General features: G+C 39.2%; 1 long non-coding RNA gene across 7 annotated transcripts; it reads left to right on the top strand.

Moving 5' to 3' along the window:
- Window positions 1–213: 213 nt before the first annotated feature.
- LOC131901508 (uncharacterized) lies at window positions 214–22,684 on the top strand. 7 transcript variants are annotated; one of them, XR_009376756.1, is made up of 9 exons: window positions 214–599; window positions 961–1,178; window positions 1,280–1,448; window positions 2,075–2,190; window positions 2,328–2,520; window positions 4,083–4,203; window positions 7,037–7,110; window positions 20,524–20,708; window positions 22,484–22,684. It is a non-coding gene; the product is annotated as an uncharacterized LOC131901508 (long non-coding RNA). The 7 variants fall into 7 exon arrangements; XR_009376753.1 differs by lacking the exons at window positions 20,524–20,708; window positions 22,484–22,684 and adding an exon at window positions 10,176–10,368 and having other exon boundaries at window positions 2,357–2,520; XR_009376752.1 differs by lacking the exons at window positions 20,524–20,708; window positions 22,484–22,684 and adding an exon at window positions 10,176–10,368.
- Window positions 22,685–23,333: the final 649 nt, after the last annotated feature.

Genomic DNA, 23,333 nt, shown 5'->3' with positions numbered 1-23,333 from the left:
AGAATTGAAGGATGTTCAATCAATCAGAGAGAGATCTCTGGCTTTGGATGAAGGGGATGCTGAAGGGCTTCCCTTTTATCCCAGCAGAGGCTCCTGCAAAGGACAACTTGACATCTAGTGTAAGGAAAGCTCTTAGCAATCTCAGTTCCCATGACATCTGCAGCTCTTCCCTAGACATTCTAATGTATCCTGGAGAGCCCTGGCATCCTCTGTGATGTCACTATGTTGTGGCAACACCCACTGTCCTTGGGAAGTTTATTCAGTGCCTTCACCATTTTCTGATGAACATGATGGCATACTGAAGTGTCTTATTCAGAAAGAGAATGGAGAGGTTAGAGAAACCAGAGAGTGACAGAAGAAAGCTGACCTTCAGCCACAATGTAAAACGTCAAGAAAGAAATGGTCAAGAGAATCATGTAATGAGTTCTGTGCAAGAAAAGGGAATCTTCCTGGAGGAAGTGGGCTTGTGCTGAATCTTCCAGTAATGGGGAACAGAAAGCTGGAGTCTCTGGGAACCAACAGAACTTCCTGCTTTTCATGCCTCTTGAAATTCAAGGATTCCAGGATATTAATTGTTCTGGCTCAGAAGCCGGGAACTGGTAAGGCCAATGCTTTATGCTGGGAACTCTTGGTTTTCATTCCTTTTGGTAGATAGGCATTGATGTGTGAACATGAGACCGACATTAAAGCGGGAGGGATTAATGAGATGTGTCCATTTCTAGGCAGGATATCACTCTACTTCAACCACAGTGGCTAACTTTAGTTACTTCCCAGCTGCTCTGTGTTCCTCAGTTGTCAGTGAGGAGACTTATTGAATCTGGTGACCATATTCTGCCCTTATATGTCTTCTCCATCAATAGTTATATGGTTAGAGTGACCTGTCAAGATATTTGGGGAACCTCTAAATGACTGGGGTGATTTTGAACTACGGCAATTTTTTCCTGACTTGTAAACCCACAGGCTTGTGGACTCTGCAGCCAAGTTGAATTCTGAGTCTGCAGCTGTGAATGAGCCTGAAGAGGCTATCTGCTTGGTTACTTGGAGCATGTGCTATGAGGGCAGAGAAAACCAGATAGCTGGGATAACCACTTTCCTTCAAATCGAGGAGAGAGCTGAGATCCCCAGAGGGGGCATCTGAAGCACAGGACAAAATAATTTGTGGTGTCACCGAGTCACTGGTAAACAAGCTTTCTCAAACATTTGATTAGGACTCAGTGGGGTCTGTCCATTATCTTTGCCTTGTGATACTGCAAGTTCATTTATGTTCATCTACCTACAGATGAACATAAAGGAGCACCAGAGAGCTACCATCCCACCAAACCTTCCTCACCAAGATGCAGATGAAGCAGAAGGTGCAGCCTGACCAGTCAGCTACAGAAAATGACCATTGAAAGAAAGTAACAGTGAGATTGCCTGATCTTTATCACAGAAGAGAGCATGAAGAATAGGTATTCATTTTTTCAAACTCTGTGGTTTCAATCTCAGGTCCACTCTGTCATCATTCATTCATTTTATATAAGGTCTGTGTTTCTGGTAGGCTGTATATTCAGGGTATGCCTTCAGGGTATGCCAAAATCATGTCTCTGAACTCCTCCCAAAGGCAGAACCTCAAATGTGGACAGGAAAGTCATGAGGACATAGACTATTCTGCTTTCTCTAAAAAGAAACAAAAACAGAGCCTGTGGCATGAGTCATAGAACTCATGGACTGAGGCAGTAGTATGTGAGTTCCCAGCATGCATTTGAAGAGATTCTATCAAGTGCTGTCTAGTGTGAGATGTTAGTTGCTGTGAGTTTGAATTAATTTTTTGTTACTTGCTTTAAAAGCCTTGTGCATTTGATTCTCCAAGCAGCAATTGGAGAGGCCTGGTCACACATCTAAATGTGTGGATACAGGAACTGAGACTGATCCCTGCTCCTTTTGTTCCCCTCTGAGAGGACACACCTGCATGCATTTGTTCAGCATCCAATTGGTAGAGTTCTCCCATTCTCACTCAGTCTCTCTTTCTCTGTCTCTCTAAGTATCTCTTTCTCTGTCTCTCACATACATTTGTATATGTTGTGTATTTTTCTAGGTGTTTGTGCATGTATCACCCTCTAATCCCTGCAATCGGGATCTGTGGTTGTGCATGAGCACTTCCCTGTCTCACAATTCCCATGTGATTCCTTGGTGAAAATTGGGAGCACCACTGTGAGTATTATAGTTCCACCAGTGTACTTTCTTTACTGACACATAGATATACCCTTGGGGTGTTTATAAATTTGTCATTATGTTGAGTCCCATCCTCAAAACTGTTCATGATGTTATTTTGGTCTCCATTGTGACAGGTATTATCATTGAGAATTTCTTTTTGAAGACAGGACAAACATTGTCACAGACTCTGAAGGGTACACACTTGTGGAGAAGACACCAGGGAAATTCTTAGACAGCTATTTTAGCAAGCCTGCTGAGAGAGCTCATGCAGCTCCACCTCCCATCATCTAAACAGCCTGCCTCTACCAGTGTAGGGTCAGAATAGGTGTAAGTAAATTGTTTGCAACTCTGTAGGTTTGGTCCTGGGTTTTGGTACCAACAATATAAGTAAATTTGTTGCAACAACTCTGGGGAAAGGTGTCCTGACTACCTGGGAAGTCAGGCAACACCTCGAGCTGCTTAGGACAACTCTGATAGATGGAACTGCAAGAAGACAGTTCAGCCCTAGAAGGTGAGGTATCCTGGAAACCTCAAGCTGCTCAGAACAGTAGCTCTGCCCTGAAGGTGTCCTGGACACCTGGAGCTGTTTAGCACAGCTCTGATGGCTGGAACTGCAAGGGGACAGTTCAGCTCTGGAGGGTGACGTATCCTGGACACCTCAAGCTGCTCACAATAGCTCTGCCCTGAAGGTGTCCTGGACACCTAGAGCTGTTTAGCACAGCTCTGATGGCTGGAACTGCAAAGAACCAACCTGACCCTGGAAGGGACAATTTTCTGACTTCATGGGAAATTCAGGCCTGGAACTGATGGGAGATGATCTCTCCACAGGATACAATAATCCTGCTCTTCTCCTGGAGAACTGCTATGTCTGAACTTTGCTCAGCCCCCTCTTAAGGGGGCTTCCTAGCTGAGCTCTGCTTCTTTGGCCTAAGATGTTGCTTCTTTTGCTTCACTCTTCAAAAAAAGAAAAACCCCTGCAGAAATGTAGCAATGTCCTCCAGCTCTGGAGAAAAATGTTACTTTTTAGCTCTTTATTGCTCTGTCCACTGAGAGACGTCTCAGCAAAGATCTTCTCTATGCCAGTGAATGAAGATCTTCACACCCAAACCTCTTCTGAGAAAGAGATTTATTTGAAGGGAAGGAGGAGTCCAGGACAGTAGGTGCCTCTACCAGGCTGGAGAGAACAGCCTCTTTTCCTAACTGACCAGGCAGGGCAGTTTACACAGGATGCTTTGGGCGTGGAGTCAACCAGGGGTTGGCTTGGGGCCCAGGTTTCTACTGTCCTACTCTGTGATTGTTTGGTTTCACAAGTTAGTTGACCAGGGACAGAGACGGCTCTGATCTGACTGAGCCTATGGGTGTGTTTCTTTCTGCCCTGATCTGAATCTTCTTTCCCTAGTTCTGGGCTCCAGGGTGAGGGTGGGTTTCTTTAGCCAGCCCCTTGTCCCTACAACAAAAATGTATAAGTGCCAGAAGTTCTCAGCCTAAAAATAGAACAACTATTTTTAACCTTCCTAATGCCATGACCATTGAAATAAAATTCCTTGTCTTGTGACATTCCACCGTAAAATTATTTTTCTTGCTGCTTCATAACTGTAATCACTACTGTGATCAATCATTATGTAAATATCTGTTATGCAGTGGGTCTGAGATTCCTCCCCTGTGAAAGAGTCATTCCATCACCAAATGAGTCATGACACTTAGAAGTCCAGTGTTCCACACGAGATGGTTATCACGCAGGGTCTTGGGCAGGGGTCTATTGCCATAGGACTGCTACACCACTAGTGTCTCCTACCCTCACTCAGAGGGGATTTGTCCTCTACTTGCTGATGTTTCCCCATTTTCATTGTCAGAGAAGGGCAGATGGGGAATCTATTTTCTTACTACAGGTTCTTGGATTTCTGTTGTTGTTGGAGTTTTCAGAAATAGTATGATTCTTTCCGGAATTCCCTTTTCTCTACCATTGGCCAGGAGGAAACGGTCAGAGACCCTCAGACACAAAAAAAGCAGGTAAGAACAAGCAGTTGGGTCAAGGTTAGGTCCAGCACCATTTCCTCCTGTAACATTAGCCTGTTTAACATTCAACCCACTTGTGTTTACTTCATCCGTTTACTCATACACATCCCCCCCCACCCACACACACACATTCAACCCCATCACCACTTTCATGACAGTCAACTGTTTATTTTTTGTCCATGCACCAGTAGTTCTGGGAAGTGAGTCTTTTGTGAAAATCATTTGGCAATCAATCCCTGCTTCTCTGCCTGAAGCTGCAGTCCAATGATGGAGATGGATCAGTCACATATCACACACCTGCATGCCATTATGAGGAGAGAGGTGCTATGAACAGCCTTGAGGGAGTAAGTTCAAAGTCCAGCACCATTTGCTTTTTGCACATTTGCTTTCCAGGGTTTATATATGATCACAGTGGGGATAGCAGCTTGCAAGTAAGAGAGTCCGCTGTAAAAGTCAAGTGAGTCATTCTCTTTGTCACCTCATTGGGTGGCATGTGGCCTTCTTCCTCCCATTATCTGCATGCCAAGGTGGTCTCTTCACTTTGACCAGCTGTTGGTTCACACTTATAGAGACCTCAGTGGGATTTGGGCAGCAGTGTTTACTGTGTGTTCTGTTCTCTTTTGTTTTGTCCTCTCCCATAGTAGTTGACCAAAATTCCTATCTGATACTCTCCAAAGTGTTGGAACCACAGTGTCAATAACGCTAGGGAAGACTGAATGTATTGTCACTTTTGAACGTGATGCTCATATCACCGCTGAGGGACTGTACTACTCTCCATGTCAGTATGTAGCTGTGCCACGCTGAGAGGTCTTGAGCTCTGCCCCCTGACCCAGCATCAGTGATTTTTGTTTCTGAAGCTTCTGGACCCTGTCCCAGCTAATTGTTGTGTTCCATACATCCTTCCATTTGTGTGGTCTCTTAACTTGATGTGGTGTCATTCTTACTACAGGAGTGTGTCATACATGGTGATTCATTTATAGAACTGAGTGTTTCATTGGTTCTTTTGTATGGTTTATTCAGGTTTGATTTTTAGTATTGGCTGAGTATTCTCTTGTACAGTATGAGTTAAGATTCAAAACTAATTTACATGTGTTCTGATCTTTGTTGTTTCTTGCTGACTGACATTTCATTTTTACGTTTTTAACACATAATTATTTGTGTATGAACTCACAGACATAGCATTCACTCAGCTGTGCACACACTATAACTCACATGTAGATGGTGGATGGGAATAGTTTACTAGAGTTCAATGCCTTTAATATACCATGTTTCCCAGGAGTTGAATTTAGACTTGTTTCTACTAGTCCCTAATTTTTTAAATGTTTACCTTTATACCACTAGACTTCTACTTCCCTCTTGCATCACCTTTTATGTAGAATCCAATGTTCTGTTATTTTTGTACATTTCAAGATTGTTATGCTCTTCCTACCACCATTTGTGTCTAAGAACTTTGGAACCCACTCCCAATTTCTTGAGCATCTCACTGATTGTTCAATGTTTTATTTTCTAGCCTCCATGTGTTTTTATATTTTCTAGAGTTTATTTTTGTTCTACTTTGTATTTTTTATACTCTGATCTTATAAAAATAAAAGTTATTTCAATTACCTTGTTTTTGAGAAGATTTGCTTTGCATAAAACCATTTTGAAAAGTAACTGCTCAGGCTGCTGATAAAAATGAATTCTGCTACTGTTCTTTGAGAAGTTTTGTAAATGTTAAATCAGTCAATTTATTTGTATCTCAGTTGTTCATTGGTTTGTTTTTCTTTTGATAACTCATATAATCATATATTAAAATCACCTAAAATAATGTTGACTTCTATCTGTTATGTCATATTTAGTAGTGTGTACTTTATAAAATTAGGAACATCAGTGTCACAAGGACATGTGTTTATGGACTCTTGTTGAAATTCTCACTTCATCAATATATAGTGACCTTCATTTTCTCATTCAGTAATTTAACTTTAAAGTGTACATTGTGGACTATCAGTATGATTAGACTTGTTTGTTTCCACATGTGATTTTCTACCTATTTCTTTGGCACTGAAATTCATTTGTTGAATGTACTAAATAGCTCTATGTAGTAGAATATTATTTTAAGGTGTACTGCTTTTGTTTATGTTGAATTTGTTTAACTCTGTGAAGCTATATTACTGTGCCTGTGTAAAACACCTGATGATTTAATAAAGAACTGGCCAATGGCAAGAAAGGAAAAAGGATAGGTGGGGCTGGCAGGCTCAGAGTATATATAGAAAGAGAAAACTGGGTAGAAAGATCTAAAATCAAGGAGTCAGAGGAGTAGGAGGGCTCCAGAAGCCAGCCAACCAGCTACACAGCAAGCTACAGCGTAAGAGTAAGATTTACAGAATTTAGAGAATATGAAAATCCAGAGGCAAAAGAAAAAAGGGTTAATTTAAGAAAAGCTGGCTGGAAATTAAGCCAAACTAAGGGCTGGGCACTCATAAGTAAGAATAAGTTTCAGTGTCTGATATACTTGGGAGTTCAATGGAGGTCCATCAAAAGAGCAATAACCTCCAATAACAGCTCTTTTTCATTTATGTAGTCTATTCTGTCAGGCTATTTCTTCTAATGGGTGAGACACTTAAAAGTCAGAATTATCTCAAGTTGTAAAATAATTACTGTCATTTTATTATATCTCCTTTATTATATGTTTTAATTATTCAAGATAGCTTTTACTAAATATTTTTAGTCTAATGATGTATTTGGACTCTCTCACATACATTTATACTCAATCTTCCCAATTCTCTTCTTCTTGCTTTGGTTTTGGGAATGCTTTCTTCTAACTTATTATTTTTGTCTCTTTTTATAGGATACATTTATAGGATTCATTGCATCTTTGTCTTTAGCTACCTTAAATCCACCAAAGATGAATACATTCTGAATGTAAGTTTTATTTTATATTATTCAATACAACAATTTTTTAATAAATAGAATTTTCAAGATAGCACTACTCAATTTCACCCAAGGAGAAAAATGAGATCATTGTAGGCTATGATAGGCAAAACTGACGGCATTAGAAAATTTAAGCTGCCTTATCCAGGCTTGTAAAATTCTAGTTGTGTCCATATTCTGCAAAGCCTTTTGATAGTACTGCATAATTTATTTGTGGCATAATGACATTATAATTTACCCAAACTATTGATCGTATTTGAATGACTGATGTAATAGTAAAACTTACCCTAAAGGTTTCTCTTTTAATTACCAGTAACCTCATATCACAAATTATTGGAATTATCAGTGATTTTTAAAAACTTAATTTATTCATAATAGACATACATACATAGCTTCAGGTGGAAAAATATTAACATTTAAAAGGGGTAAAGTAACAAAGGCCTGAGTAAATAATGGGCACAAGAGTGGGCTTGTTTCCATTTTCCTGATATGAGAAGTAGATTATATGGACCATGTCTTAATGTTCAACAATCTACTGGGATAAAAAATGGTTCCTAAATAATGCTTCGTTTACTACAGCCATATTAAAGGTAGAAGGAAAAATACATACAACTCACAGAGAGACTTGTGTTTTCAGGAGTAGAAAAATGAGGATATAAAGTGAGGTCATGATTGGGTGGGGTTGATTTGCCATGTGGCTATTATGACAGAATGTGTGATCAATATTATTGCCTGGCAACCCAAGTGGGATTCTCTCTGCCCATGTCATGGGACCAACAAACAGGGAGCAGCTGAGATGCAGTGTTTACTTGGGACACTTTATTATCCAAAATATGTGTACCATATAACCTTTATTGTGCACAAAGTGGGAGGTGATGGCAATCAGTCCATGGCCAAAGCCTTGGAATTTAACCTTGCACCTGGCACTAGTACTTAATAAAGGGTACCTAATCCCACTGAATACTGCCTGAGCAAAAGATGTTCAGAGCCTTTTCTGGGTGGATTTCCCATTAACTAAGAAGTAAACTATGGAATAAGAAATAAAAGTCTCAGAGTTATCTTCTAGGATAACAGTTATTCTGTTGTTACCTTCTTTCTGCAAGTTTTTAAGCCATTTCTTATACTAGATTGATGTATAAGTAGGAGTTGCTTTTCTCTGAGACAGATGCTCAACTTAACCTATCTGATGCACTCTTAAACCCTAGATGAATGGGGACAGTACCACCTATGAAAATTGAAAGCATTGTGTGTCTCTTTTGAACGTGGGGTCTGAAGATAGGTGAGGTTCTTGCCACACTGTTGAAGCTGGGATGTTATTGTTACTTATTGAGAAGTCTCAGTCTCTGGCTCTAGGCCAATGTTGATATTTACTCTGATGCTTCTGGACCCTCTTACTGCTAATAATGGGGTTACATTAATTTTCCAATATTTATAGTTACTCTCCAGTAGGTGTTGTTTCATGCATTTGAAGAGTACTGTGTGTGAAAAGACCTCACTACAATGATGAAATTCATGGTGTTTCTCTCTAGTATGTGATCTTTCATGCATTTGAAGATGACTGTGATGACAAAAAGCTTTACCACGTTAATTATGGTCACAGGCTTTTGCTCCAGCATGTCTTCTTGTATGTATTTGAAGAGTAGTGTGATGAGCAAAGACTTTACCACATTGATTACATTCATAGGGTTTATCTCCAGGATGTCTTCTTTTATGTACTTGAAGAGTACTGTGATGAGCATAGGCCTTAACACATTGAATACATTCATAGTTTATCTCCAGTATGTATTCTTTTATGCATTTGAAGAGTTTGTTGATGTGCAAAGGCTTTACCACACTGACTACATTCATAGGGTTTCTCTCCGGTATGTGTTCTTTTATGTACTTGAAGATGACCATGTTGTGCAAAGGCTTTACCACACTGATTACATTCATAGGGCTTCTCACCAGTATGAGTTCTTGTGTGCCTTTGAAGATGACTCAATCATGCAAAGGCTTTACCACATTGATTACATTCATAGGGTTTCTCTCCAGTATGTGTTCTTTTATGACATTGAAGATAACCATGTTGTACAAAGGCTTTATCACACTGATTACCTTAATAGGGTTTCTCTCCAGTATGTGTTCTTTTATGCCTTTGAAGGTGACTGAGTCATGCAAAGGCTTTACCACATTCCTTACATTCATAGGTTTTTTTCTCCTGTATGTGTTCTTTTATGACTTTGAAGATGAACATGTTGTGCAAAGGCTTTACCACACTGATTACATTCATAGGGTTTCTCTTCAGTATGACTTCATTTATGTATTTGAAGATGTTTGTGATATACAAAGCCTTTACCACATTGATTACATTCATAGGGTTTATTTCCAGTATGTGTTCTTTCATGCATTTGAAGAGTTTGGTGATATGCAAAGGCTTTACCACATTGATTACGTTCATATGGTTTTTCTCCAGTATGTGTTCTTTTTTTTTTTTTTTTTTTTTGGTTTTTTGAGACAGGGTTTCTCTGTGTAGCTTTGTGCCTTTCCTGGAATTCGCTTTGGAGACCAGGCTGGCCTCAAACTCACAGAGATCTGCCTGCCTCTGCCTCCCGAGTGCTGGTATTAAAGGCGTGCTCCACCACTGCCCGGCTCAGTATGTGTTCTTAAATGCATTTGTAGCTAACAATGTTTTGCAAAGGCTTTACCACAATGAATACATTCATAGGGTTTCTCTCCTGTAGGGGTACTTTTATGTATTTGAAGAATTCTGTGTTTGGCAAAGGCTTTATCACCCTGATTACATTTGTAGGTTTTATCACCAGTATGTGTTCTTTCATGCTTTTGAAGAGTACTGTGTTGCACAATGGCTTTAGCGAACTGATTACATTCATAGGGTTTCTCTCCACTATGTGTTCTTTTATGATTTTGAAGATTATCCTGTCGTGCAAAGGCTTTACCACATTGATTATATTCATAAGGTTTCTCTCCAGTATGTGTTCTTTTATGCCTTTGCAGATTACTCCAATGTACAAAGGCTTTAACACACTGATTACATTGAAAGTGTTTCTTTCTCATAGGTGCACTTTCATGCCTTTGAAGATGTCTCTCATATCCAACGGTTTTACCACATTCAGTATATATGAAAGGTTTCTTCTCTCCAGTTTGACTTCTTTCATGCCTGCAAGGACATGTAAAATCTTTACCATAATCATTACAATATTGACTCTTTATATCTGTATGAATTAAATTTAAATTTGGTCTAATTTTAAAGAGGAATCAGTTCTTAAGATTTCATCATTGTTTTTACACCCATGTTTTATTTAAGCAGTCCTAGTTTACATAGGGCTTCTCTGAAGTGCGATATTGTTAATATATTAACAATGAAGATAGAAAATCAATTACTTGTATACTTGAATCAAATTCAACAAGTATACTCAATGCGGAAACTGTTACATATCTTCTGATTTTATAAGAATAAGGTATGTTATGTCTTACATATTCCTATGCTCATATGGCTTGTTTCCAGAAGGACATGTGATATAGCTAGTAAAGGAAGAATAACAGATAATAGATTTACCCCAAAGAATTCTGTTTGACTTTCTGTCCTCATAGACTTGTGGTATAGGGATTAAGGTTTCTCTTCCACAACATCCCTTGTCTTTTGACTCTAACTGCCCCACTCACTAAACAGCACAGTCACAACAAGTATATGAGTTACACTAGCATTACTATGAACTATTTGCTTAATAGTAATCTTTGACAATATACTCATCACCTCTTCACTGTGTGTAAGTTTTGTAATATGAATGTTATGAAATAAAAAGACAGACAGTTCTACAGCATAGCTCTCATGATGCTATGATTTTAATGGTGATATCTTTTGAGGAATTGTTTCTTTAACATTGTTCTTAAAAGAATGCCCTGCAAATGCAATTCACTAACCTGAAATTGAGATTTATGTTTTTGTGAGAATTTAATAATCATCAATGCACTTTAAGTGGTACTTATATACACTGTTGCTTTTGTTTAAAATTTCCAGGACACAATATAATTTCTTCACAGGCATATTTTTATCAGCTTGCATAAGAAAATTACCTTACATGTCTTCTAGAATTTTGAAAATGTTCTTCAATATTATGATTTTCCCAACTGTATCCTAAAATAGAGTACCAGAAAATTTATATTATTGAAATTGTAAAATTTATGTTACTATCTTCAGTGAATCTTAGAAACATGCTTGATTTATTCAGCTCACTCTTCTTTCTCAATCAAATTACACAGGAACATCCAAAACCAAGAAATACTTGTCCCTTCATTTTAAAATGTGAAGGAAAATACACTGTCTTACCTGTAATAGTGAGGTTCCTGTAGGTCTCAATCATCACCTCTTTATAGAGATTCTTCTGGGAAGGATCCAGCAAAGTCCACTCTTCCCAAGTGAAGTTGACATGCACATCATTATAGGTCACTGCATTCTAAAACATTCCATACACATGAACAACAGAAAGCATGATACTGACAACGTTGTAAATGTATAATTCTTTGACAGTATATTCATACAGTTCTGGTGCTCACTATCTTACTCCATTACATAGTTGTTATAATGTAATCACCAAGTCACTTTAGAAGAAAACTGATAAGGGTGTTCACCTCTGTCAATTCTGTACCCTTTGAAAGGGGTATCACCTTGCAAGAAAAATGTCAATTAACAAACATACACAGACAAGTAAACCAAACAACAGTACAGAGTACATATGAGAGAAATTGTATGAACTAACTACAAAGAAGAAATAAGATAGACAAGCTACTGGCTAACAACTTTAATCCCAACACTCCAAAGCCAGGTGTAGGCATACCTGCCTCTGAGTTGAATGCCAGAATAGTTTATGTAATCAGGTCCAAGACAGATAGAACCTAGATGAGCAATTGTCCTTGTGGTAAGATGGAAGAGTAACATTGGGTATATGCACAAATGTAGTATAACTGGATCTTGAGGTAGATTGACTCCCAATTATATGAAGATATCATATTGATTTCCACAGTGCCTGTATAAATTTGAAACTGTGACAGCAATGAATTCCCTTGTTCCATATCCTTTCCAACATTAGCTGTCACTTGTGTTATTGATCTTAACCATTCTTACAAGTGTAAGACAAAAGCTCAAAGTACTTTCAGTATGCATTTGCCTGATTTCTAAGATATTGAACATTTTTTCAAGTGTTTCTCAGGCACTTTAGATTCTTCTACTGAAAATTCTATTTAGAGGTATACCCAATTATAATTGCATTATTTGGTTTGTTGTTTAGTTTCTAGAGTTCTTGATTATCTTTTGTGAGAAAACCCAGAAGCACATAGACAAACATGTTGTACTCACTCATACATGAAAATTAGCTGTTAAGTAAAGTACACTCACAATAAAAATAGTTAATCACAGTACAATCCACAGATGCATAGAGGCTAAGTAAGAAGAGCAGCTCTAGGGTATATGTATGAATCTCACTGTGAGAAGTATACAGAATAGATTTTGTGGGTGCACTGGAGGCATTTGTAGATGGGAACAGGATTGGTCAGGTGAGTAAGGAAGGGGCAGAGGAGAAGACAGGGACAGATAACTCCATTAGGGGAGATTTAACAGGAGACATGGACACAGTGCAATGCAAACTTCATGGAACCTTAGAGGGTGACTCTAGTGAGGAGTCCTAGTTATCAAGAATTCAGAGGCTGGCTGGGTAGTGATAGCACATACCTTTAATCCCAGTACTCAAAAGGCAGAGGCAGGGAGATCTCAGTGAGTTTGAGGCCAGCTTTCTCTAAAAAGTGAGTTCTAGGACAGGCTCCAAAAGCTACACAGAGAAAAAATAAACAAACAAACAAAAAGAATACAGAGGCTGAACCAACCATCTTCTCTAACCACACAATACTCCCGGTGGTAGAATTGAGACACCAAGCTAGACACAAAACACTCAGCTAACACTTGTCCTGCCTGAAAGATACGCTGGAGCAATGGTGGCTCAGAGTGTCTAACCAATGAATGACTAGTATAAATTGTTGCCTAAGCTATGAAAGGAGGCTCATGCCTTACAAAGCCTAGATGGATAGGAGCTGCAATAGGATGGTCCAGAAAACTAGGAAAGGACCAAATACAATTGACCAAGGAAAATACAATGAGATGATGTATAATTTTATTCTGTTATAATCAAAGATTTGTGCCTAGCCTAATTGTCATCAGAGAGGCTACTTTCAGTAGATGATGGGAGCACATGCAGAGATCCCTACCCAAGCATGAGGATGAGCTCTAAGAATTCTGTGGAAGGAGGGAATGAATATTGTAGGATACAGAAGGGTTATGGAATCAACAACCATAGAATCAACAAATCAGGGTACATAGGGGTTCAGAGAAATTTAAGTGGCAATCATTAAACCTGTATGGTTCTGTGCCAGGTCATCTACATGCATACATTCTATAGTTGTTTAGTCTTATGTGTTTGTGGGACTTATAACTGTACGAGTCCTGGTGTCTGGCTCTTTTGCTTGCTCTTGGGACTCCATTCCTCCTATTGGGTTACCTTGTCCAGCCTTGATGTGAGGGTTTATTCCTAGCCTTACTGCACCTTGTTATGATATGTTTGGTTGATATCCCTGAAAGGTCTACTATTTTCTGAATGAAAACAGAGTAGCAGTGGATTGGGAGGAATGAGGATTTCAGGGTCATGACCAGAATGAGTGGAGAAAGAAGAAGGAAGTGCCGGTTGTGGTGGCGCATGCCGGTAGGATATGCTGAAAGAGGCGGAGGCAGGAGGATCACGAGTTCAAGGCCAGCCTGAAGAGGAAAAAAAAAAAAAGAAGAAGGAAGCTGCAAGTTAGGATGTATTATATGAGAGAAGAATAAATACCAAGAGAAAAAGAAAAAGGGAAATGCAATTAATCTTAGTAAAATGATCCTCATAGTCGGTAACAGCCACAAACAGCTCAAATGTTCAGGTTCTTTTGACACTCAAGATAATCTCTTGCCTGTCACATCTTGTACAAATCAAGAGACAAGGATTTCCAACAAATAATGGCACAGTATATATTCCCATTCAGAAAAAAGATAATGTTACTGTGTTCCTGGACCCAACACATGCAGACATCCCCGGCTCATGTGCATGTCACACCAGCCAGAAGATAAGGTACCCAGGCCACCAGCCCATGAAACTTCCACCATCCCCACATATCCACCGACACAATCCTCCACCAAACATACAGCTTCCACTCCCAAATCCATGTCCCCACCCCAAATTAGATGGATAACCTCTTCTCAAAGGCAAGCCACACCAGCCAGAAGAACAGGTTGACAACCTGAGGTAGAGATGTCCTGCTGGACCAGAGGCAATGCCAGCCACCAGAAATCCATGTAACCTGCTCACTTTTGGACATCCTGCAGTCTTTCAATAATCCCCTAACAGCGCGGGGTGGTGGTGGTGGTGCACACCTTTAATCCCAGCACTCGGGAGGCAGAGCCAGGTGAATCTCTGAGTTCGAGGCCAGCTACCAAGTGAGTTCCAGGAAAGGCGCAAAGCTACACAGAGAAACCCTGTCTTGAAAAACCAAAAATAAATAAATAAATAAATAAATAAATAAATAAAAAATAATCCCCTAACAATATCCTCAATCCCACTTCTCTCTTCATCTCTGTGTTGTTGCCTCAAAATTGGATTGAATCCTTTCTCTAACAAAGGACACACAATCTGCCAGATGTCTATGTAGCCCACCTGCCCAAAGACCTCCCCTACTTTCACAATGCCCCCTCAACCCTCTCCCCGAACTTCCTCTTTTCCCTTTGGTCATCCCCAAACTTGGGCAGATACTCCCTGCTGGAACAAATGTAACACTGCAAGATTTCAAGGCCCCAACTTGGGATGAGAACCCCTGTTCAATCATAGACCACAAAGAAGAGAAGAACAAAGAGCAAATAGAAACCAAGGAATAAAACACCCATCCAAAAAAGACAAACTGAGAAATCAGCACCCACAGCCACAATCACCTCAAATCCAGATACCTGGACACCACCATAAGAACATAATCAACATTAGCTGGAACAATACTTCACAATCAGATTCCAGCTATCCTACTACAGCAAGCCCTGGATATTCCATCACAGGTGAAGGACAATTAAGACAATCTTTATAAAGTTGATAGGAGTTCTTAAAGAGGAAGTGAATGAATGTGTTTAAAGAAAGCAGAGAAAGAATAAGTCTAATATTGGAAAAAATTAACAAATCCCTTAAAGAAAATCAAAGACAAACAAAAAGTTGATGGTAATAAATGATCTCTTCAAGAACTGATAATGGAAATAGAAGCAATTAAAAAAATGCAAACTGAAGAAATTCTAGAAATGAAAATCTAGGTATTCAAACAGGAACTACAGAGGCAAGCTTCACCAAAGGAATATAAGACATAGAATAGAGAACTACAGGCTTTAAAGATATGATAGAAAATATGGCTATATTGATGGAAGAAAATGTTAAATTGAAAGATGTCCTGAAACATAAGATCCAGGAAATCTGCAACACTATTAAAAGACCAAACCTAAGAATAATAGAAATAGAAGGAGGAAAATCTCACCTCAAATCCCAGGAAGGATTTTCAAAAAAAATTTCTAAAATAAAAAAACAGAAGAGAACATAGCCTAGACAATCTACTAAACAATGCTCACAGGGGCTCACAGGGGCTCACAGAGACTGAAACCGCATTTACTGCCTACGTGGGTCCACACCAGTTCCTCTACATATGTGTTACCCTTGTATAGCTTGGTGTTTTTATGCAACTCCTCACAGTAGAAGTTGGTGGTGTGTCTCTAACATCTTTGCCTGCTCTTGAAATCCTTTAACTCCTACTAGCTTGTTTCATCCAGCTTTGATATGAGGGTTCCTGCCTAGTCTTTTTGTCACTTGTTATGCAGGGTTTGATTGATAACCCTGGGATATCTGCTCTATTCTGAAGGGAAAAGGAGGAGGAGTGGATCTGGTGAAAAAGGAAGAAATGGAGAGGATGCAGAGGAGTAGAGGGAGGGAAAACTGCAGTTGGGGTGTATTGAATGACAAAAGAATAAAAAAAATAAAAAAGAAAGATTGAAATGTGGACACAGAATAGAAAGACAACAAATCCTGTAGCTCTCTTTCAGACAGGTGGGGCTTCATTCTCAAAGGGCTTAGATAGCTCTGTCCATGAAATGCTTTTTACATGTCTTTGGCTTGCAACTTCTACTCCTTTTGGTATTAAAAAAAAGGAGAGACAGAGAGGCAGAGAGACACAGAGAAGAGAGAGAAACACAGAAAAAGAGAGGAGCTCCCAAAAAACTCACTGAACTGGAACTTACAGTGTCCCCAAAATTGTAACAAAGCTCTCTATTAATTAAGTGTAGTTCTCCCTCAGAAAATGACACTTTCCCAAAGTCCCTACTTCCTACCAATATCTGTGTTACATCCACTAAAAAAAGTCTCTTTTTTTCCAAGTCTGGTCACATGAAGCAGAAACTGGTGGATCTCTTCAAGTTCCAGGCCTAGCCTATCTACTACTTAGTGAGTTCAAAGTAAGACAGGGTTAGAATGTCAGACCATGTCTCAAAACACATGTGCTCAAAACTCTCTACTCAATAAACTTCAGGGCTGTTTAAAAAGGTTTGACAAATAAAGTACTCACCTTGCAACTATGTCTTTACTTCTGTCTTATAAAAATCATTGCCACAATGCATGCTTCTAACCCAGTAGTTTTAAGGCAAGATAAAAGGCAGACAGAAGAAATCTTGCAAGGTTATTTACATGTGATAGTAAACTAGGGACCCTGTCTCAAATGCTGAAGGAAAAAGACCAACAAGCAAAATGTTCTCTGACTATTATAACTAAACCATAAAACACATGCATACTTATCCACATATAAATTAGGACACAGATAAAAACATTCATAAGCAAATAAATAATAAAATTACAACTGGATGATGTGGCACATGACTTTTATTTCAATACTTGGGCAGCAGAGGTAGGTAGAGTTTTGGGAGTTAGGGGCCAATCTCATCTATATTCTGAGTTCCAGGACAGCTAGAGATACACGGAGAAACCCTGTCTCAAAATAAAATTTCAATTCTAATTTGTATTTTCTCATCCTGAAATCATTATCCAAAATGAATTGAAGTGTCCCAGCTTAACCTCTGCAGAGGTCTCATGGTTCAGGACAATATCTCTTAAAATCCTTTCAGGTGTCAGCCACTGGTCCCTGTCAAATCATTCTCAGAAAAAATATAGCTTAGTATGGTAGCAGAGCCAAGCAGTTCTCCTTGAATTCAAGACATTTTGGTCTATGAAGGGAATATGATAGTAACACATTCCTCAATAAACACAGACACACACACACACACACACACACACACACACACACACAAATATAGTTTAATATATTTTGCTTTGTTGTTTGAGACAAGATCTCATTAGAAAGCTCCAACTAGAATAATCCTCACACTGTATAGTTTAATGGATAATATATATTGAATATTTTAAAACAAATCCCAGAAAACATTTCATTCTATACCATTGGCCCATTATTCAAACCATGACAGTTTTCTGAATAGGAGGGACCTTTCAAACAATAGTCTTTATATTTCCTTAAATTTCAGTAGATCTGGAAGTGGGAGAAAATTTACACTGTTTACATCCCTAGGTTGTTTCCCCTCCATCAAATCCTTCTACAAAATTAATATCCATCTTTTCTTTAACTTCTTCTAATTTAGAAACATTTTAACTAATTTATTTGTAAATGGAGGTATTTACAGATTTTGTTTTAATGCTAAGAACCCAACTGTAGAACCTGAAACAATACCTATAAAAGTAAATGTTCCAGCTACCGGTAACCCAATGAATTTTTAAGAATATTTTTCTAAAATAGTTGGAAATTTTCCAAGTATTTTATAGAAATTTTTGGAATATCCCTCTATTTTTAATATTACTGTTATCAAAATAGAAGGAGATTGTTGATAAACAAATTTACTATTATTTATTATGGTGTCAACACTTTGATTAAATACCTATTGTTGTATGTTACATGAAATAAAGAATGACTATAGTGGATTACTAGGATTTCTTTTAATAAAACATGAAGAGAAATCACATAAGCCTATAGATAATATGATTCTATCAAAAAAGTAAAATTAGCAGTGTTTCTCAAAAGTATTTCCTCACTAAAGAATAATGAATCATGTACTGACTAAGTTAAGGTTTCTATTGTTATGAAGAGACACCATGAACATGGCAACTATTACAAAGGAAAAATATTTATTTGTCATGGATTACATTTTTAGAGGTTTAATCCATTATCATCATGGTGAACATAGCAGCATGTAGGCAGACAATGTGCTGGAAAAGGAGCTGGACATTTACACCATGACCTACAGGTAATCTGGGAGACTGGACATGGTTTAAACATATATCAGATCTCAAAGTCCACCTCCACAGTGTCATACTTCCTCCAACAAAGCCACAAATTCTAATAGTGCCAATCTCTATGAACTTATGGGGGAAAATTCCATCCAGACTACCACAGGTACTACGTAATAATGTTCACAAAGAAGTATGATATGTCCAGTGTGAGAAAACAATGAACCCATTCTATTGAGAAAGACTAAAAGTATAAGTTTGTTTCCATATCATAATTTATTAGACCATGAACATTTTGGTAGGGCCCACCTAAGTCCCCATTATAGATTACGTGAAGTATTCAGCTCACATTTAACCCAATGTGGGAACAATGACAAGGTTGCTCCTTGTCCTCGAAGTAAACAGGGAGTGTAGTTGTGCACTTCTTCAATATCAATTATGTTTTTTGAAATGACTGTTTTAATAACTTTGTTGCCAATAACTTTTACAGGTTTAACTTTTAGTTTTTCTATTTTTAGGTGCATAATGAAAAGCCATACCATTATTCATTCCAAGGAATCCTTGTGTTTTATTTGTTATTCATGGTCATATGTATAAGTGAATCAGAACCCTAATTGGAAAGAACATCATAAAGATCTTTTAGACATGTAAAAATAGCTTAGTCAGTAAATTCACTACACCCAAAGCTGTACCTGATGAGTAGAACTCAGTGACATCACTCACTATTGACAAGCAGACACAGTCCCAGAACACCATGACACACATTGGACAGTATATAACCAGAAATCAAGAGCAATGCTCTGGTCTATACATCTGGAGAGACACCACATTGATATAACCTACATATGAAAAGTCTCCCCCAGGATCCCAAACTTCATAACAGATGTCTGTTAGAGATTAGACCTGACCTTCAGTAAACATATTTAGAAAAGGTGAGCAGCCTTGAGGAAGGAGTCTTAGGACCTTAGTTAGGAATTAGGAGTGTGAACTTTCTGTGATGACCATTAGCATCATAAAATATAATTTTTGTCACACTAACTACACATATCATTCTTGCTCATGACATTACTCCTTTGCCCCAGTTCTTCTCCAGCGCTTGTTGTCAGTTGTTTGGCAGGTCTTTCCCATTCTGAATGTAATTACTCTTATGCCCAGATTGTAACCCCAAAGAAACCACTGAAGACCATGGATGTCCAGAATGCAACAGCAAGGTTTATTCTATAGATACAAGTCTAGACAGGGAACTCATTCCTACACCCAATAGAGTGAGGCAGGAAGGAGTTGCTCTTTCTTTGTGAGGCTAGCTATTTAAAGGCAAAAACCACAAGCCATTCAGGGTGGTGGGGGAGTTTGGCACTGGTGCAATTCGGATTGGTTTATTTTTATTTTTGAAGGTCTCTGTTCTCTTTTAGTTGGGTGAGGGTATGTAACCTTTGAATTTACTGGTTGGGGGTTACAATTATCATTTTGGGGGCAGTCAGGCTCAAGTCCCAGCGTTGTCCTTGAGGTGCCATGGCGTCTGACTGGCCTAGAATGTACTGATTGTTGGGGCTGGCTCAGTGGTCTAGGCTATGTCCTTGACTCATGAACATAACTCTAAGTTGGTGAGGGGTCCCAGACAGTAAACATCTGGCTGAACTTTGAGCAGTCGGAGTACGTGCAGAAAGGGAGTTTCTGCAAGGACTATGTCTTTTGTTCACAGCCCTCCCAGAGACTGCCTGCTCAGTCTCAGCAAACTGAAATTGAGGCCTGATCTCTAAGACTGAGCAGCCTGTTATGGCATCTGCTTGGTCCTTTCAATTACCACAACTCTTTCCAACAGACCAAAACCACAATCTATAGAAACAGCAATAATTTATAATATCAACAAGTTCCATAATTCTCATAAGAGCCAATATAATGAAAGTTTTAAATACAAAATAGCAAATGCCTCAAAACAACGGAAATGAGATTATTTGCCTTATAACATTTGCAGTTTTTCCAAGGAGCTCACCTATGATTATCAACCATGCTGTTTCAGGAAAATCCAAGATTCTAGCAATATCTGAAGTCTCAGAGATAATGGGGTCCCCTGGAAAGCTAAGCATGGCAGCTGTGCACTAGGAAGTATTTCAAAGGCATATGGACTCAAACAAGAGCCTAGAGATTGGCTTAGATAATAAAGAATCAGAAGGCAATCTGGTGTCAGGAAAATCCTTAAAAAAGGTAGGTGGATTTTTGTCTCACTTTTCCTGCAGCAGGTTCTCAGCTCTATGATCATGGTAAGCTGTTCCTGCACTGTTCCCAGCATCCTGCCACTCCTAAATACTACAGCAGCAGCACCTTGAGCTCCACATCTCTGGGTTTCATCATCAGCCTTGGTTGAGTGCTTGTCCAGCTAGATCCAGGTTCAGGGGTTTCCAGGGACTAGTTCCAGGGCTGCAAATGATCAGGCCAGGTGTCACTCCATGAACACCTCCTTCAGTTCCACAGATATTTGAGATAGGCAAGAGAAGAGCAGTGTTGGTGCACATGGCCTGTGAACTTTTGCAGCCCTGCATTCCTACTTCCCTGGGCCAAGCCCACAAATCACCTACTAAACATACCCTCTCCCTGAGGCAAACTCAACAGAAATTCCTCCAGTCCTCTCCTCACAAGCACTGCAATCTCCACATGCATCCCCCAGGCAAAGTCCCTCACAGACACACCCACAGAACGTGCTCACAGACATTTCTCCTCCCTGGAAATAACCTTCCAGACACTTACTATTTTTAGCCTGACTCAGAGGATATGGGAATCCTGTAGTGACCTCAGGTTTTGGGAAAGTAGCAGAATGGGGAGTACTTGGCAGCTAAAATGGAGAGCTTCTCTAAGATCAAGGCCAAAGGAGACAGCAAAGCAACCCATCCACTACAACCAGAGGGCTCTGGAAGAGATCTACTCTAGACCTGCATTCATACAGGAGCTGGGAACCCAAAGCCACAGCTGACAAAGTACACAGATGCTGAGCCCTGCAAGAAGATCTCATGTGGAAGAGAAAACAAGGCCAGTAGACATATTAACATAGAAGGTTTAAAGGGATCTAATGAACCCTCTCCCTAGACCAAGAACTATGAGAAACTAATGACTATCGAGTGGGAGAATTGTGTTTCCCATGGATGTGCCTCCTAGTTGGTTATCCAAGACAAAGTGGTTTTACTGAAATCATATAAATAGAAAAAATAAAAAATGGACTCAGCAGCTCATACTTATTTTTGTTCATATACATATAAATACATATGCAATAGTAATATCTAAAGAGAAAACCAGTTTGAGACAGAATGAGTGGGGCATGGAGCAGGCTTTCATTAGGACACCAACCAGCTCCCAAATCATGACACAAAGTCTTTTTATTAGTTATGAATGCTTCCTGGTCACATGGATTATGGCACAAGATGTGGATTCTGCCCTATGCTCCCAAACAACACCATGCACACCTGAGAATTTTCTGCAGATCAGAAACTGCCTTTGTACCCAAAACTAAACTTCACAAAATCATACCAATTGTAGCTGGTTGTAGCAAAGTTAGAAGCATTCTAATCATGTATTGCTGAAAGACAATTCATATCACCATCTTTCTATCAGTTTCTAAAATATTTGTAATATTTAAAAGGACAACCTGAAAGTGGAGTGCAATGTTCAAAACTTCTAGACACTAGACTTTCAGTTTTCCAGTCTGTCTTCCCTCTACACACAAAAACTCGGCCGTGTGTGCACACTGGACAGTGATATTTTCCAGCATCATATCTTCCCATGCCAGATCCTCAGAGTCTCCACATATCCAGGAAATCCATACACAGGAATGCTCAGAGGACAAGCACTAGAGCTCATGTCACCACATGAACCAACAAAACCACAGTCTGGATCATGGTTCATTCTAGTCCCAGCAGAAAACAAAGCTCGATAGACGTGCTCTGAACATGCTACACTCACCATGGCATGGCTTGTGGACTTCCTTACAGCAGAACAAGAGGATAATCCTGAAAAGAACCTGGAAGCTACCTCCTGCTGATGCTCCTGATTGCTAACACTTCCAGAGTCCCTCATCAGCTAAGACCACCAAGCTGGGCTTCAGGACATTAGCAGTTTCACTACTGGGTGAGCAGAGTTCAAAGGACTCAGAGAGAAAAAATCCTCCCAGGTGAGTCCTTCCACACTATGATTGGATAGGACACTAACCAGGGGATTTGGTAGTTTATTAAAATTCTCTAATATCTTAGAGCACTTCCTGTTTTTCTTCCAAGGCACATGGTCCTATAGGTGCACAGTTCATTACATACCCATTGTCCATTGCAAACAACCTGTTTCTTCATAGCTGGGAAATCCTGCAACCAAATACAGGACACATTCAAACAGTAACCATTCTTAAACAAAAAGAAGCTATAGATTAGAACACAATGAAGGGTCTATGGGAGGGTATGAAAGCAGGGAAGACATAGTGATAATAATGTAAATATAATCCCAAATAATTTAGTTAAAAAGTTGAAACAGGCTTTATGGCTATGTGCTCCAGAGACCAGGGATTTGTATTAGTTCACACCTAGTACTGTTCACACCATTTCTTCTGGGGTATACATCTTAAACCTGGAAAACACAGTCATGTTAGGCAGGTAAACGCCATTCTATCTAGTTCTATTTCTTAGGTTCAAATGGTGTAACTACTCTAACTTGGTTTCACGAAATTTCAGTTTTTTATCCAGATTCTTGAAAGCCTGGTCTGAGGACCCAAGAAATGGCCAGTCAGAACATTTATTGATCTTGTAACATTGATTACCTCACTACTCATTGCTAAGGTCAACTACTATCACAGCA

Source organism: Peromyscus eremicus, unplaced genomic scaffold, assembly GCF_949786415.1.
Source record: "Peromyscus eremicus unplaced genomic scaffold, PerEre_H2_v1 PerEre#2#unplaced_104, whole genome shotgun sequence".
Lineage (NCBI taxonomy): Eukaryota > Metazoa > Chordata > Mammalia > Rodentia > Cricetidae > Peromyscus > Peromyscus eremicus.
Note: the sequence above shows the minus strand (reverse complement) of the source record. Positions and strands in the feature narration are given on the sequence as shown.